Source organism: Malurus melanocephalus, unplaced genomic scaffold (genome assembly GCF_030028575.1).
Source record: "Malurus melanocephalus ecotype Western Australia unplaced genomic scaffold, MMel_1.1 scaffold_99, whole genome shotgun sequence".
Taxonomy (NCBI): Eukaryota; Metazoa; Chordata; class Aves; order Passeriformes; family Maluridae; genus Malurus; species Malurus melanocephalus.
Window position 1 is genome coordinate 2,071,696 of NW_026623331.1, and position 17,224 is coordinate 2,088,919.

The window sequence follows — 17,224 nt, forward strand, 5'->3', positions numbered from 1 at the left end:
TGAACTTGAAACTTTTCCTCATTGTTAATAGTTGTTAAAATTTTTGGRCAGCTCATCAGTTTAATGCGTTTGTGTGATTACAGTGTATCTTCCGTACCTTATACGTGCTGCTATGTGGATCATGTTCTCCTCACTGACAAACAAGAGACTTCACTGGAATAGGAAATACTAATACTAATGTCAATTACCACAAAAGTGCTGAGAGTTTTCATTCGAAGAGACACCACATCTTGTGCTTCAAGGCTTAACAAATGCCTAAGACACAGATCAGTGAAGTGGGGAAAGTTTTTGTATATGTGCAGACTAATGGGCCTTAATTTGTTTGTGAAACATACAGTTATGGCTGTTGTCTGAAGCTATTTGATTAAATAAAYCATAAGTGTCTGGTACAGCAGGATCTGAAGCATCCTGAAGGATTGAATATGGCAGTTGCTCTGTTTTTATGATAATATTACCCTTTGCCCCCTTGTTTATCACCTATGAAAYTGATTACATTTTCTGTGGTATTAAATTATTATTGCAGGCTTAGACTCCAGATGCAAATTAAACTTTTGATTAAACCTTCATTGATTTCATGTGATGTATGAATTTCAGTCAAAGTGTATGAAAGTAATATTTAAAAATGCCATTTCTGTAATGTATCAGTGTCTACACTGGAAATTTTGCTGCCCTTCTGGTGCTTGAAGAAGCAAGGTTTTCTTCCCTTGGTATGCARTAAACCTTGTGAGATGCATTCTGCCTGGAGAGCGTTATAGCTTAAATAAGGAATAACTGTGAAACTATAATTAAATACAAATTGCAGTGCTAAAGCACACTCAACAGATTATCACTTGATGGAGTTTTCATGGTTTTGAGGAGGCTCTTTTAGGTGTAGGTAAATTTGAACGCTCTTGCTTTAATTCTGCACTTCTCTTACAAAAACTTACTCTGTCTCTAGTTTTTATTCGTGCTTACTTGCTTTTTTTTTTTAAAATACCAACTTTTTTTTTCCCCCTTAACCCAAAACTCAGAGAAACTCTTGTTCGTGTCTTCTACTGTTTCTTAAGTGAAGCCTTGGTCATCTGGGCAGGACTCTTGTTTTATTAAACTGTAGCTGCTGGGCAGTTCCTGGGGGTTCACTGGGCTTGCATTCCCTGAAGTGTTCCAGGCTGTAATAGTAGCCTTTGCCATGCACTGACAGTGTTTGACATGAACAGTATTTATAAAAAAGCGACACCAAGGAGCAACCTTGGAAGATGAGGAACTTGTGTTTCAGCATAAGGTCTTTGTTCTAAAATTGMTAATTATAATGTTTGAGGATTAAGTTAAAGAGAGAGAAAGATACACTTATACTACAGGACTTAAAGTAAAGTTAATACAAATATTTGGTTTAGTTTCATTAAACTTTTCCGTTGCTGGCTTGTAAGCAAGTTGCTTGCTCAAACTGAAATAAGCACATTTAGCGCAAAATGAACTTCAAATTTCAAAGCACTTATGAAAAAGAATTCTGAATTATCAGCCTTTGATGGTACATTAATATTTTATATTGAACTGTTTACTAATTGCCAGAGGGATGTTTTAATTTTCCTTTTCTTTTGGAAAATTAAAGTGTTAGTATGAGCTATGACAGACTGCTGCCAAAGATCTTGTTCTCTGACAAATTCTAGTACACTGAGATCAGTCTGGCTGGGATTTTGTRGTGGGGATGTCGCTGTTTGGCAGTAATGTGACCAAAGGAGATTGGTAGTGGTGGTGGTGAGGCTTTCATACGTGCAGGGGGTTGTTCCTAGTGGTCTTTCTTCCTTTCCATCTTCTCGATGGAATGTGAAATACTAGGTTTGGGTTTCCTCTTAATACGGCAGAAATTTGGTCTTGTTAATCATGAGGTCCAAAGTTTGTATCGGTTGGAATTCTCTGGAAAAATGATGCATCTTTCAAAGCTGCTTTTTTCTAAACTGCTACTCCAGTTTTAAGAATTCCTGTCAAAATTATAGATCAAAGACACAGTGTAGAGAAGCACGTTGTTGTATTACTATGTTCTAAGGGAAATAGATCACAAGGAATTTATATTTAAAAGGGAATCCTAAGAAAAAGTAATGTACAGGTCTGATGATCTTGGAGGGGAGGCAGTGAGAATTGCTTGTCTCCAGCCTGAGCTTAAGTGAAATAGATACTGAAATTCTGATTAGGAAAATAGACTGGGCTTTTCTAATTTCAAATGTTGAATCTTCTGCTTTCTCTTTTCCTGTGTTGTGCCCAGGATTTATCCCTTTAGTGACTGAAAATATTCCAGTGTGGGTAGTAGAAATGTAAGTTTGCTGGCAGATCTTGCAGTATTGCCTAGCAAAATTTTATTTCATTTATCGTAGTTGTTTAAATGATGCTGAGTATATGCGTGTGTTTTCTTTCACTGTTCCTTGATTATTGTTCTCCTGTCTTCAGTGCATTATTTGAAAGTTGGTTTAATATAAATATTCTCATTAATGCATCCTGTTAATGACTCCAAGCCTAGATATGTATTTTTTTGGTAAATGTATTTTAGTTCCAAGCATTTGTACCTATTTTTCCTCTAGTTCTCTGTAGCTACCTGAAGTGTCATWTGATGTCTTTCAGCTATTTCCTATTCAGTGGCTACAGGACACTTGTGGTTAGAGCCATTCCAACTCTCAACTTTCTTGACAGCAATTATTGTAAATCTGCTTCAAACTAGGATGAAGTTGCTCACAGCTTTGTCCAGTTCAATATGAAGGAATTTTTAAAAATTCTTTTAAATTCCTGCTGGGCTTAGAAAAGGATGAACTGTATGGAGGCTGTGTTGGATCTTTCTGTTTCCGTTTTAGTTAGTGTTGTTCTTTCCCCAGTGTTTTTTCAAAATGCATTCCAATCCTGTTTTTCTCTGAGGTTGGTGATGTCCTGTTCTTAGCTTGCTGTCTTGAGCTTTGACTTGAATTGTAGGATGAATGACTGCCAAACTGAACACTGCAATCACAGCATTTAGAAAATACATATTTTAAGAATGTAGTCTCTTCCCCATTGATAAAATTATGATGAATTTGATTGGGAGAATAGTTTATTTTTGTATTATTTGATTAGGCTATTTCCTCTGTGTCCCAGTCTCCCCTCACCCTCTGAAGGAGAGTGCCTGTAAAGTAAAACGGCAGTAGGGGGTAACACAATTGCACAAGTACAATTGCAAATATTTTGTATTTTTCTTTAGACTGCAGCACTTTGTCATACAGATGGTGCTTGAAGTTCATCAGATGCAAGCCTACAGCTCAGATRTGGTCTGGAATTTGAGTGGAGGATAGCGTACCTTTCATTGAAGTGGAAGCCTGTTTATTGTTTGGGCTAACCTTAATTTAGTACTGCCTAGGCCAGACAGTTTTCTATGGRCAAAGTGACTGCCCTGTTGGCAGTAGAAGAGAATGTGTGTTGAAAAGCTGAAGGAAAAAATCTAATAATTTCCTGCGCCTGACCTCACAGAGAAACCTCTTCCTTCCCCCAAGCCAACCATGATAAAATACCATAAATTTTCTCCACATGTTCTAGCTGTGCTTAAGCAGACGATACGGAAGATTTGAAGCTGTAACAAGATACCTTTCGTCCTGAAGAGTGGGACTGAATTTCAGCTTGTTCTTTTCTGAATRTTTTCTTTTGGCTAGATGTTCGAATTGTATTTGTTTGACTTTTTTTCTCCACAGGATATCTGCTAGTGAAGGGTAMCATTGTTGGATGTACATTTCAGCATTTAATTTTTTGGCTCAATGGCCCATATCTCTTTTTGTTGATGTTTTGGGGAGGGAATAGATTAGTGTTAGTGGCATGTCTTATATATGAGATAAACTTCTTCATCACTCTGTGCTCAAGCTTGAAGAAAAAGGTGCAGAACAAAGAAGATGGAACATTAGCTTGCAATATTTATTTTGAAATTGATTTATACAGATTAAAGTTGGTTTCTCTATGTAACATTAGCCAAAATTTTATAATATAAGCATGATTTTTTATGACTGCAGATTTGAGTGAAATGTATCCTACTGTGATATGGCGATAGCAATGCCTTTTAAGAAAAGTAGGATTTTGTAATAGGAGGGTTGGTTATGAAAATGTTAAGCTCAAGAGGTAAATTCTTGGTTCAAATCCTTTGGAAAGCACGGTTACCCCTGGGATATAGAGTTTGCCTCTGTTTGTAAGATGAAATTAATCTGCCTTGTTTAGCATCTATTATTCAACAAGAACTTCTTGGGTTCCTACTAATGTGTATTCCTGAAAAAGTCACAACCATATCCAAAAGAATGTGTCTCGATATTGTAACCATTAACCCAAATTTCTTACCCTCATATTTTAAAGAATGCCTGTTATCCTTCCTTTTCAAGCCGTGAGCTATGTTGTGTCTTGGAGTTAACAAAAGCGTGCCAGTGTAGTCAAAACCARTCTTTCCTCAGGGGTGCCTTCAGTGTGTTTCAGAAAGTGCTGAAGGCAGTCAGACATTGGTAAAAGTGCTCGGATCCAAGGGCTTGAAGCCCAAGTTTCTGCTCATTCGCTGTGTTTAGTAAACCAGGAAAGAGAAATGACAATTTTTCATTACTAAAAATTGGAAGTTATATTTTGAGGCAGCTTGAAGTGCTTTTAGTAGTAATGAGCTAGGTCTGAGTCCAGTTTTACACCCTGAGCACTTGTGCTACAAAGTGGTTTAGAGTAACTGTGGATCACTGCAGTTTGAGCAATTTGGGGAWTTCTTGCATTGTAGGAATCGCCTGCTCAGGTGACCAGGATTCCCTGACCACCAAAGACATTGAATGCAAAACTGGTCATTGATTAAGGAAATCTCTTACAGAGTGCTCTGCCATCTTTCTGTGTGACTTCAGATCAGTTCAGCAGCCYTTTCTTTCGCTGGGTTGTGTCTATWTACAAAGGGTTATGTTACTCTTTGGACCAGATTCCYTCTCTTTCTATACCTGTGCTGACTGATTTCGCYGGGGTTACTTCTGGTCAGCACAGATGTAAGGTGAGAAGCAAGGTTTCTGTTTACATTGTCAAAAACATTAGATTTATTTTTAAATTTCAGCATTCAGCCTGTATGTAAATGCAGACCAGTACTTTCTTAACATGCAAGGTAAGAAGCAAAATTTAAGATGATGAGCTCTTTGGAATCTAAGACTATGAGCAGGTCAAAGATTAACCTACTAAMAGGTGCTTCCATCCTCTCTGGAAATTAGTCTTTTCCCTTTACAGTGCTAGGTTTTACGTGCTTATGAATTTTGGATATGCAGAGGGGCTCCTGGATGTCAGTGAGAATGTCAGTAATGTTGTTTCACACTTCAGCTCTGTCCTACAAGGAAAGGCCATTGCAGTCCKCAGTGTTCCTCCTCTGGATATGCTAATGCACTGTGAAAGTGCACATCATGCCTGGATGGGCCCTGCTGATAAAATACTGCCTGGAGATCTCGCAAAGTGCTAATGTGTCAAAGCGCCYGCGAGCACAGGGTGAATAATACTGCTTTGTAAAGGTCATGTCTGCTGAAGTTAGCGACTGCATCCTTCTCGCGTGGGGCTGGAGTCCACTCTCAAAAGTTCTGTTGCTCTTTGCAATCTCAAAATCCACAGTTTAGTGGGTAAAATCAGTAGGGTTGATAAAGTGTCTTAAATTAGACAGTTGGAAAGAAAAGCAAACATTGAAAGCTTTATAACCTTGCAGCTGGCTCTTKGAGTTAGGATGGCTGTGTGATTTCAGGCCTTGCCTACTGCGGTTTTCCCCGAAGTGTGTTACCTGTTCTGGGAACTGCCTTATTCTCATTTCCAGTCTTCCTGTGTTTCTTTACCTTCTAATAAGAAAAGCTCTTTCACTTCTTGCAATGAATCCTTGTAGTTATATACCACCATTTGCCATAAAACAAAGTTRGTAATTATTCTCACTAGTGGATGAACATGTTTAAAAAAACAAGCAAAACACCAGAAAACCCAACTATCCTCTAATTTTTTTTTTTTTGATATTATGTTTTACAGTAACATTTGACTCTCTCCTCCTGTTTAAAGCCTTGTGCCTTTTTTTCCCTCTTAGGCTTTTAATATTTAATATCGTTGATAAAGTATTGTGAGCGTGGTGTATAATTTTTGTACGTAAAATGAAATGATAAAATAGGTGCAAAAAGTAAAGTAAAGTATAATTTCAAGGAGCTTACCTATCATAATGCTCGTGCAATTTAATTTGGGACCTTGTTATTCTTAAACACTACCCATAAAACATGTATTTGTAAAAATTGCATGTGTTAATATCTCTAAAAAAAAMCTTCAAATAACTTTGAATTGTAATGTAATGTATCAGACTTGTCAGCTATTTCTAGTGTCTTGCAAGACATTTATATTCATAGAKAACCTCTCATCCTGGACTTAATTGTTTATATAAGTATGTGTCCATCATGCAGACTTTGTCATTTCAGATTTAAATCTATGAGTTCTAGATGATCTGGCATTTTTTCCTACAGTAAGGAAGAGACATTTTCTGATTGATGAGGAAAAGGTTTATCTCATCACTATAGTTTGGGACTGCAGGCTGAAGCGAAGCTCTGCGAAGAGGAAATGYGCTTCCTCCTTTTGTTTCCTACTTTGTTTCTTCACAAATAACTGTTCCTTCACCCCACTTRGTTAGTTTAGAAGTTCTGGTTCACCGGGAATGGTCTGTTCTGCAAATGTTTGCTTAAAAAGGAAAAGCATTTTGAGCCTGTCTTTATGAGTATGTTTAAGTAATGTTCGTTCTTCTGTTTGACCAGTGTTTTCATTGCTAGGCATTCAAAGGATGGATGAGAGTTCATCTTTCAGGAAAATRCTTCACTGGTTGTTTCTATGTACCACGGTTGTTGCTTATTTAAGTTAGGCAARCCACTATCCAGGGTCACAGTGTTTTGTTTGGCTTTGATTTTTCCATTCCTGATGTCTGTTGAAGATTAGTAGGCTGGATAATTCCAAGTTTGGTATCTTACCTTTGCATTGTCTGTTTCTCTTTGAGACTCTGGTTGTGGTCACTGCTGCTGTTTCACTGTTGAAAGCAAGTTTTTATTCTCAAACACGCACAAGGAAGGCGCTGGATGATTTAGGTACCGTGCAAACTGCAAGGTACCTGGCTTCCTATTGGGTAGTCCTTCTTCGTGTGTGCAGATAAAGTTTAGGGATCTCCCTTCATGGAAGAGAATTGTTAAAGTTGGRAAGGATCTCTAAGATCATCTCATTCAACCATTAACCCAGCACTGACAAGTCCACCRCTAAACCACATCCCTAAGCACCACATCTGCGTGTTTTTTGGCGACTTMCAGGGATGGTGATTCAACCACTTCCCTGGAGAGCCTGTTCCAGCTCCTGAACACCCTTCCCGTGAAGGAATTTTTCCTAATATCCARTCTAAACCTCTTCTGGTGCACCTGCTTAACCTTGCAGCACAGTTCTGTCAGGTCTGTGCCTTACAAGGTTATTCTGTGATATTTGTCTGGCTTCAGCTGCCAAATGCTGTTTCCAATSCACTTGGGTGCTTGTTTAGCATTTGTGTTCTGTCTTTGAAGTCTTCTGTTTTTAGAAAACCTTGTGGAAGAGCCACCAGCATTTCCAGTGCTCCTGTTTTTCACTGCTCTGAAATATGTGTTCTCTGGCATTTGTGGGGAGCAGTGCTGGGTCATGGATGGCTTGGGCCTCATCCAGCCTAAACCCTCCTGAACAGCCAAGACTGAAGGCAAGGGAAAGGCTTGATTTTGTCAGCTTTTATAATTTTCTTTTTTGTGAAAGAATACAACTTAGAAATCAAATAGAAACAAACCCCCTCTTTCTCCTAGGACTTGATGTCTCATTGAGTGCACTGAGGCATAAAGACAGATAATTCACGTTACTCATTGCTTGGTACACCAAGAATGGTGTATCAAACATGACTGTGTTTGACCATAGCATTTAATCACATGACAATTTGTTAAACATGCCATTTTAAAAGGTTTACAAATTTAGAAAAGCAGCAAAATAAAACCTGACATTGGTTTATAGTAAAAGTAAATGAAGTATCTTCCTAACAGTATCTGATGTGGCTAGGTATAATTTTTCTTTTTTTTTGAAATTCTTGTTAAATGCTTCATTGGAAAACTCAATAAACCATGCCACTTCATTTCACTTGCTCAGTGTTTGAAGAATGCTGTCCAATGGGAATAAATTTGATTTAAAACCCCAAAACTTACAAAAGTAGTACAGACTTGATAACAGTCAGGACAAAGATCCTGAAAATGGTTTGAATTTACAGAAGTAAATTGCAAATGAAATCTAAAGTCSTGTGGGTATACATGATGGGTGTGTACGTGACTAGATAGCAAGTCCAAAAAAGAGTATTTGGGTTTACTGAAAGTAAGACATTTGTGCCTAGCATAGGCCACTTGGTCAGCTTGAAGGTAGTCCAGGAAAACTCTACACCTGCAGTAATTGACCTATCCAGGCTCTTAGTTGGTCTCCAACACTATTGAGCTGTTTGATTCTTTACCTACATGTGGGTTGTTTCATTTCCCTTGCATTTCAGCAGCTTCCTCTTTTCATCCCAGTGTTTTTGTAACTCAGTAAAGATTATGTGTACACCTGGTAAATTTTCTTCCCTCTTCCCTAAGCATTAGGGTTGGGAGTTACTAGGGAAATGTGGTACATCTCTGTTTGCTTTTGTTAAACAAAAGCCAAGCTCAGGATTAACTTATCCAGACATTTTCCTGAGTTAGCCACAAAAAAAAAATCTTCAGTAATTTTCTTCTAGCAGGGCAGTTGGATTGCCAGGAGGTCAGATAATAATGTGCCACTTTATATTCAGGTTTATAGTCATGCACAAGTAACACAGGAATGATTTTTTAATGACTGGGCAAGCAATTGACAATTACAATTGATGCTTTGTTGTATTGAAGGCTTGTTAATTATCAGTTATACACCTYTCAAATGAGACACCATGCTAATTGATAGCCACCTTTTGTTTATAATGATTAATAATATATAAAAAGAATTGTCTGCAGTGGATATAGAAAGAGACGATCTATGTTAATTGATTATAAATAAAACCTTAATATGTGGTAAGTCTGACAGTGATCTCTAGAAATAAGTTCTAAAAGGTATTTTTGAATAATAATTTTTTCCTAAACATCACTGTTTGGGATTGACTGATGCTAAAGATGTTTAGCATTTTTACCTTCCCTTTACTGATCTTTGCAAATGCCTTTTCCACATTTTTCTCTCTGATTTGCATGGTAGACTTCTCCAGTAGTTTTTTGGGTGGAAAGTAGGGGTGACATTGAGTGGTGGTGGACAGAAAGATAGGATTAAAATGTAGTTTTGAGGAAATACTTATTTATAGACTGAACATTATATTGAGTCATATGTTAAGCTGCTGCACCTACTTTTCCCATGCTTTTCTTCCTGGGTGGCTCTGCTGGAGGCCAGGATAACCTCCCTGTCCACCCTTCACCACTGGCCTCGGRGCTATCACTCACACCTAGAGGTTTAAATGTGTCCTGCCTATGGAAGGTTGTATTTGTCCTCTCACAGCTTTTTTTCAAGCTTTCTTGGGTGTGGGGAAAATTCTGGTAACATGTAGGCAGTAGGAGGCGATGGATTTATGAAATGTCTCACTCAAAATTAGCAGGACGAGTTTGATGATGCTGCTTAAGGTCAGAAAGGAAATTTCCTGGGTTACAGAGGCATGGATTCTTTCAATTGAAAGGAGTTCATACCTCAACAGAGAACATTAAGGACTAGATTTTTTTAATCAAAGAAATAAAAAAACCTAAAATTTTTTGACAGGTGTCCCTTGTGTCTCCAGCAYAATGTGTTTCCATGCCTTCTCTTCTGTACCTGTGATGGAGGAGTGAGTTGATGTTCATCTGCCCGCTGTTTCAAGATGTGCATTGTGAGTAAGGAAGGTCAAGGAGAAAAATGTGCCCCTTTTTGTCAATTTTCAGTGCTGTTTTGGTGCTGCTTGACTCGGAGATCTCTGTAACGGTRATGCACTTCTATGTTAAAGAGGAATGTCCTCATATCTCCTTTGAATGGAAGGGTTGTTGTACKTGATTTGTTTGCTGTAGTTGTAAGCTCTCTGGAGTAATGACCTTTCTTATGTGGTTTGTAAAGTGCTGTGTTTACTCTTGGTGTCCTGCAAATTGCTGTAAAAAATAATACAGGGACTAATGTAGCAGCAATCACCTCATACTCCTTTTCTATGTCCAATGTAATAGAATTATGCAGTTATGACAGAAGAAGACACTGAGATAATGTAGTCTAAATGCTGTTACTTCCAAGGAATTAGAAGCCATATGCCCAACATTTAAAGTAAAATCTTTTTAATTCTGTGAAGAGGGATATGTAAAGCTAGGTTTGAAAAATACTGCTTTTATATAGGTATTAACTTAATTTTGACGATGTTTAAAATATTTAGTTAACGAATTGGTAGAAGCCAGTWATGTTTCAGCACATGCTCTTTGAAGCTCTGTCATAGTTAGTTTGCTTCAGGTATTTATGAACATAGGAACCAAATTAAGATTGATTGCAATTAAATATAAAATAAAGAATCTTAAAATTTGATCCAAGTTTAGTCACGTTTAAAAAAAAATGACAATAATGGCAATTTTTCTCATTTTGAAAGTTAGTGGTTTCTGCAGTGTTTTCAGTAGTATTTAGTGTTTGTTTAAATACTTCAAATTGCAGACTCAGTGCATTGTGATACGTTAAGTTTTCACTGGAAAGGTGGGATGTGTGCAGTCCTGCTTATCAGAGAAGAGCTGGAAAATGCTTCTGAGGCACACTGATTAATTTTACTTTGTTTTTTTTTAAGTGTCACAATTTTGGGAATTGCAACCTGTGACTTTTAAAGGATGGAGTTTTGTGATCCACGGGAGGTACCATGTATTGAACAGAGACTGATATTGAATGGCTGCTGCTGTTCTGTAGTWACGAATCCCCTTATGAATGGCTGTGGAAAGTTTAAAGGTTATTATCTYGTGTTTGTTTACTTTGTAAAGATAAGATTTCAGAGAAAATCGAAGGGCACTGTCTGAAATTCCCAGTCACGGCAGTTCCATGGAGAGCATCGATCCCTTCCTAGAGGTTGCCGGGGACTCATTGTCTCCCTGTTCATTATAGGCTGCTGCTGAAATCTCCAATATTTCAGGTTTGCGATTCTTTTATTGTTGTTTTGGCAGTTTGTCAAAATTAAATGGCTTAACCAAATCAATACGCTGTCTTGCTCAGTAACATCTGCATTTCACATGTCAAGATATTTTGCATTTTGAATGCAGTCACAATGGAACGAGCCACAGTGATTGCAAAAAGAGCCTTTTGGCCCCAAAAGCCTTCAGACTGTAAGGAAACTTTCTGGATAATAAACTTTGCTCAGTTATGCAAACACAGCTTCCACTGAGTGGTGATAATTGCACACGTGTGCCTGTGGGTAGGAGTCTGTTGGTAAAGAATAGATGCAGCAAGGTCAGAGACAGAATATAAGCTACAATGGTAATGAATTTGACTTGATTTAGAGCAACTGTTTGTGTATTTATTTGTGTGTTTTGGTGAGACAATTGATTGCATAGTAAGGAATAAATAAACAGCTTCTCTGTTGTGATGGCCTCTCCTTCCATGGGGTGACTAAGCTTTTCTCACCMATTTAAGCTGTGGTGATATGTGGCTTTAGATACATGTTTATCATTAGCTAAAATAACACAGCTGTTAAGGAAAGGTTTATTGCCATAGTTGTTCTGCATGCTAAGCACATTCTGTGTACATGTCAAACCAAATGCCAATTTAATCGGCCCCCTCAGAGTTTCCGAAGGAGTGATGATGAAAGTTTGGCAAGTTTACTTGCACCGTTCAGTATAAAATCTGCACGGCCATTATCTCCAGACACTTGCAATATGAAAAATGCCAATGGTGTTTTTACATACTTAGGAGACTAATAAGCTACAGATGTCAAAACTGTAAAGTTGAATTATCTTGAGCATGTATGAATATGGCAATACAGATTTTTTTTTAAATTCATGTGAAGTTATTCTTAAGCTGTGTTTTAGTACCCAGAGCTRTTTGTACCATTTCTGAATGACCACTGATTAAGTGAAATTATTGTCTGAATTGAGAACCCACGGTATAAGGAAAAATGCAAATTCCATATTAAGAGTAGGAGTCATTAATTTGTTCTCAAATTGTTTTGAGGAAGAATGTAAAGGCAAGTAAACAAAAGGAAAATGGCTTGGTTTAGACAATTCTCTCTCCTTTGTTGCCTGATAATAAACCCCAATAATGAACACAGCAGGTTGGCACATTCAAGTTGCCACATATATCATACAGTGACAAGYTGTCTGTCTGTCTGTCTGTCTWGCAGAATAGATGGAGTCCAGTGCAATTGGTCAGGATGATCCCCTATTTCTGTTTCTGCAGTCCGTTTACTTTTTGCTTAATTTAACTATCAGGTCTCTGCAGCCACACTCATATAGGAGCTATAGCTTCTCACAACATAAAACTTTGTTCTCTCCAGGTAACATCTAAAGTATTTAATAATACACTTTATAATTTTCCTTTTTACTTCACATCAGATGACAGTTYGAAGAGCTCAGGCTGAGAGAAAGGGAAATTCAGGCTAACATTTTTCACAGAGTCTATTTTGGGCATCRGCTCTGGGTGCCAAGCTTCAGAGGGAGGCTTTGACTTAAAGAGAAATCCTGTGCTCTTACCTTGTGCTCACTCAGGTTTGAACTACAGGATTCAGCACCTCTGTCAGGCTTTAAATCTTTCACATCGAGTACCCCAATTTAACTCTTTTTGATAAACTGACTTACATGGGCTGCCAGAGGTCAAATGAACCCACCCGGAATCAGGCAAGAAAAAGACTTGTCTGAATGCCCAGTTTTGTGCTTAACTTTCAAGACTGTCTTCTTGGGCCTCTCAGAAAATCTCCTCTTTAATGACAAGCCAGGAAATCTTTTAACCAGACCCGAACTAAACGTTTATGTCCCCCTTTTTAATGCTTTCCAGACTAACAGTAATTTTTAAATACCGTTTTTCATATATGGGTTTCTTAGATTTACTGCCTTTTTTTTGTCTCATTTTTTCAACCCAAGTTAGTATTTGAAAAATAAGGAGCAAAATATGGAGTACTTACAAAACACGGAGAATTTTGTAGCCGTGATTACATGATAATGCCAATGTATGTCTAATCAATTAAGTGTTTCTGTCATTAGTGAGGAATAACTCAGTCAGGATTACTGAGTTCACAGGACAGCTGATGTACTTCCATGATACACCCATGAAGTGGATGATGCTTTCATGAAGCCAAATAATGTTTCCCTTGCAAGGTGATGGAAAGCAGTGACTGATCAGCATGCTCAATTTTTATATATTTTTTTCTTTGTTAATCCCTGATCAGACAGTTGCTCAAGGAAGTTGCAATGCCAGCAAAACCCAGTTATGTTATTCTCAAGGGAAAGGCAGCTTATTGATATTTCAAATGTCAGTCCTCCAAGTGTATGAAACTAGTTTCCTCTGCATACAACATCTCTGCTCTCTATTAGGAATTAACTGTCTCCTCACCCATMCTGGAAATTATTGATGTCAACCTACCTAAGCACAACAGCCAAGTGTTGCAAAACCTTTAYCCAGCTTTGTTCTCCCATCCCTGCCCTAAGTGTTAATGGGATTTCTGTGATTATTGTAAAGATTTTCCATGAAAATGAACTAACACAACTTAGGCACAGTTGGAAATAGGTTAATTTGTTTTTAATTGCTAGATGCTTTTCCATTCACAGTGACTAAAGTATTTTCTCCTGATGAGTTACAACTGAAAATTGTTGGGGTCTGGGGGYAACTATTAAAACAAACAGAAAAARGAAAGGAAAAGAAAGGAAAAAATAATTAATTTCAGGTTACTGGATTTAGCAGAGTTGAGATGACAATGTCCTATTAAGGCCAAAGTATGAAACAAAACCTTGTTTAAGCAGCTGCAGGAAGCTTGCACTTCCCTGTAGTCTGTTTTAGTTTTAAAATCTTTGTACTTGTTTGCTGGCAGCTTTTTTCTTGTTGTAGTAGTGATAAGGAGACATGACCTGGGAAGTGAGGACATTATCGGCAAATAAATAGCAAGATTAAAAGAAAAAATGTTTTATACTTTAACTAATGGGTATGTTACTGTGTGTTGTATTGTAAACTTGAATTCTGACAGCAGGTAACAGTCAAGTACAATTTTGTTATTGTAGTCTGAAAATGTGGAATGTGGATGCTTTTAGTTACCTGGCTCTGTGCTGTTTGCTGCAGGAATAGAGAACTGATGTTTTAGCAGGGAGAAAAATAACGGGAGGGAAGGTAGAAAATCATTTTAGGTATTGCTGCATGTGGKAGCTTGAGTGTTTGAGGTCAGTGATATTCCAGCAGTTGGCTGCTTAGATACTGGCTGTGATGATTTTCTGCTCAAAACAGCTTCTCTTGAAATCCTTTATTTGCATCACCTGGAGGTATCCACAAGGTTTTTATGCAGAAATATTTACAGACATGAATGCTTTATGACTGCCTTTAAGAATGTCTTTCACAGCCAAGACGTATCATGCTTTTAGGCTCATGGTGTGATTTTTGGGGTTGYCCTGTGCAGGGCCAAGAAGTGGATCCAGAGATTTAGGTCCCTTTCCATCTCAGGCTGTTGTATGATACTGTAGTTCTGTAGGCGTATTTGCTTGTGGATATCATCATGTGCATGAGTTTCTGTGCTACTTTTACGTGGATACCAGTGATTTTCCCTTTTTGCCAATAGGAGTYTTGCAGAGTTACAGACAGCCAGTTRTTTATTGCCACRCAACACRTTCYTCYAAAAAAGACTTTGAGAAAGGTCTTCATCTGTGTGGGGAGGGGATAAAGCTCTCTTCTGTAGAACATGGCGATTCATCTCGCTGTGCTCAGTCAAGCCAGCCAGCTACCAGCAAGTTGCTGAGCTGCTGAAATGTCTCTGCATAAGCTTTTAGCTCTGAAAAATATTTCTCTGCTCCTTGTTTGAGCTATTGTCTTTAGTCATCAGAGCCCAGGATGTCACTATGCACCTCTGCCATGTGTGTAAGAACACAACTTAGTGCTGGGGAATTCTAGATGAAACATAGGCTTTGTTTAAGCATCAGGAAGCTGTTAGGCATTCTTTTCACCCCTGACTGCAAAGTATCATAAAATAGTCTCTATTTCTTTTGAAAATTTAKAAATTTCCCCTGTTGACTTACATTGAAAAGCAGCTGTTGAAGACCTCTAAGAATTTTTGTCCTCTGGTAGCCTGGTGTCAGTTCAAGGAGGAGATGATCTTTKCAGCAGGTGAAAGAGGCCACTGAAAGCTCATGGGGATTCTGCGCTTGGCAACTTCTGCCAGGGGCACTGGMGGTTTCCTTCTTGCATTTCAGCTAAAGAAAGTTGAAGAATAAGTGGATTTGTGCATGTGCATTTAGCGATGACCTATCAGAAACCTAAGGTTAAAAAAAAAAAAAGGTTTCTAGGAGGGCCATGTGATCTTTCTGTGGGTCAGTGTACAAGGACTATAAGCCCCAGGATTTTCATTTCAACACTTGGCAGCACCTAATAWCACAACATCTCATGACTCTGGGGGATGTGGCAAGCTTTACAGCCACAGCTGTGATGTTTTCTGTCCTGCTTTGTGTAGCTGGTCAAGAGGTACATCAGCTGCAATGCAGGGTGCCAAAGGATGGTCCCTGTTTCTTCGGGAGATAGAACTCTACCGGCTTCCTCGGGCAGACCAGAGATAGGGTCATTAACATAATGTCTGAATTAGTTCCTAGATCTAATGAGATCCTAGATCCTCAAAACATTTGCTTTCATRACACCAACTTCATCTGAAGGGAATGCTTTGCAGAGTTGATGTGAACCAGGGCTGTTCTGCTTTTTTGCTTGTCCTCCCATGCAGAATAAAGCACCTCTTGTGGTTTAGAGAAACTCAGATATGAGACAACCACTACTGGGCATGTGAAGATGTTGAACCAAGTTTTTGTGATAAAGATGTGTCAGGTGTCTCAATCCCCATTAGTTTTTAATCAGTGCAGTTGTTACTGAGCACATCTGAGTCAGATGTGGGTCAGAGCTTGGTGCTGGTCACACCAGGAAAAGAGGATATGGAATTAYGGTGCCTGATAGGACTTGCAGGGGWTTGTCATGTCAGACACTCCTYGGTGAGAGAAGCACAAATCCCTTGTTGGGATTTGTGATCTCCATAGGTCAGCTCTGACAAGAATGCCACAAGCTCTGTTSTATTTTTGGTCATTGCTTGAATTAGCAAGAGAATCACTGGCCCTTGTTCTTTACCTAGTAACAGTGAGTGCTTGAAATCTTACTTTTGATGTCTGAAAGCTCCAGAGGGGGACCTTCTCAGGATTTGTGTTGCTTCAGGTTTCTGTTATTTCAGTGGTGACCCCAAAAAGCCATCATTTTATAAGCAGAGCAGACACCTGCTCCACATCTGTTCCTTTTCATCTGCCTTATGAAGCTCTTCTCATGTTGTTACAGTTATCGGTCTTTTGTGTCCCTTGCCAGAAAGTTTGTAGTTCTCAGCTGTCATTTCAGGAGACAAAATAGCAAAAAATCTTCTGTGACTAGCAAGGTAATGCCAGTTGTGGCTTTTGATGGTATTACTTTTGCTGCAGAGCATCTTACAGCCTCGGGCATTTGGATAATTTTGATTTTTCTCCTGAGCTCTCCATTTTTATATTCTGCTGGAGCATCAGAGAGCAGATGGGCCAAGACTCCTAAGGTCTGTTTTAGTTGCAATTTATGAAACAGAAATGTGTTTTTTGTTTTCTTCTTCACCCCCAACTCTTACAATAGCTTTAATATTAGAAAGAAAAAAGTAGTAACATGTTCAGGGGATTCAGTGCTTTCTTTGCAAAATATTTATTGAAAGTCTCAAAGATGCAAACAATTATATATTGTATCTTTGAAATTTAACTTCAAAAGTGTCAAGAYTTATTGCTTTGTAATGCATAATCCAGGTGAAAATCTAGAAGCACTTGTCTATGTGGAAAGCAGAAAGTCTCTCCTGACTTTTTGGTGGCTAGTGAAAAGTGATGCAAACCACTGTGATGTTCTCTAAAAGTCTGGAGACTTCAGTTCCTCTGTAGTTCTCTTTGATTGAACTTAGCCCTGGGAATGTAGTGAGTGTTAGATTGGGGTTTAATGCATCTGAAGGATGTGTAAAAATTGATTGTGTGTAGGTGCTTGTRTTTCTGGGATG

General features: G+C 38.4%; 1 protein-coding gene across 4 annotated transcripts in view; it reads left to right on the plus strand.

Moving 5' to 3' along the window:
* Positions 1 to 17,224, plus strand: part of LDLRAD4 (low density lipoprotein receptor class A domain containing 4) — a 228,239-nt gene that overhangs the window by 15,531 nt on the left and 195,484 nt on the right. For 2 of the 4 annotated variants that reach the window (XM_057368963.1, XM_057368960.1), the window contains exon 2: positions 9,778 to 9,883. The exons of 1 other annotated variant lie outside the window; for it this stretch is intronic. The gene's annotated coding sequence lies outside the window, so the exon portion shown is untranslated. Of the gene's footprint in view, positions 1 to 9,777; positions 9,884 to 10,940; positions 10,960 to 17,224 lie in introns of those variants that run through there. One more of the 4 variants, XM_057368962.1, reaches the window with a different exon arrangement.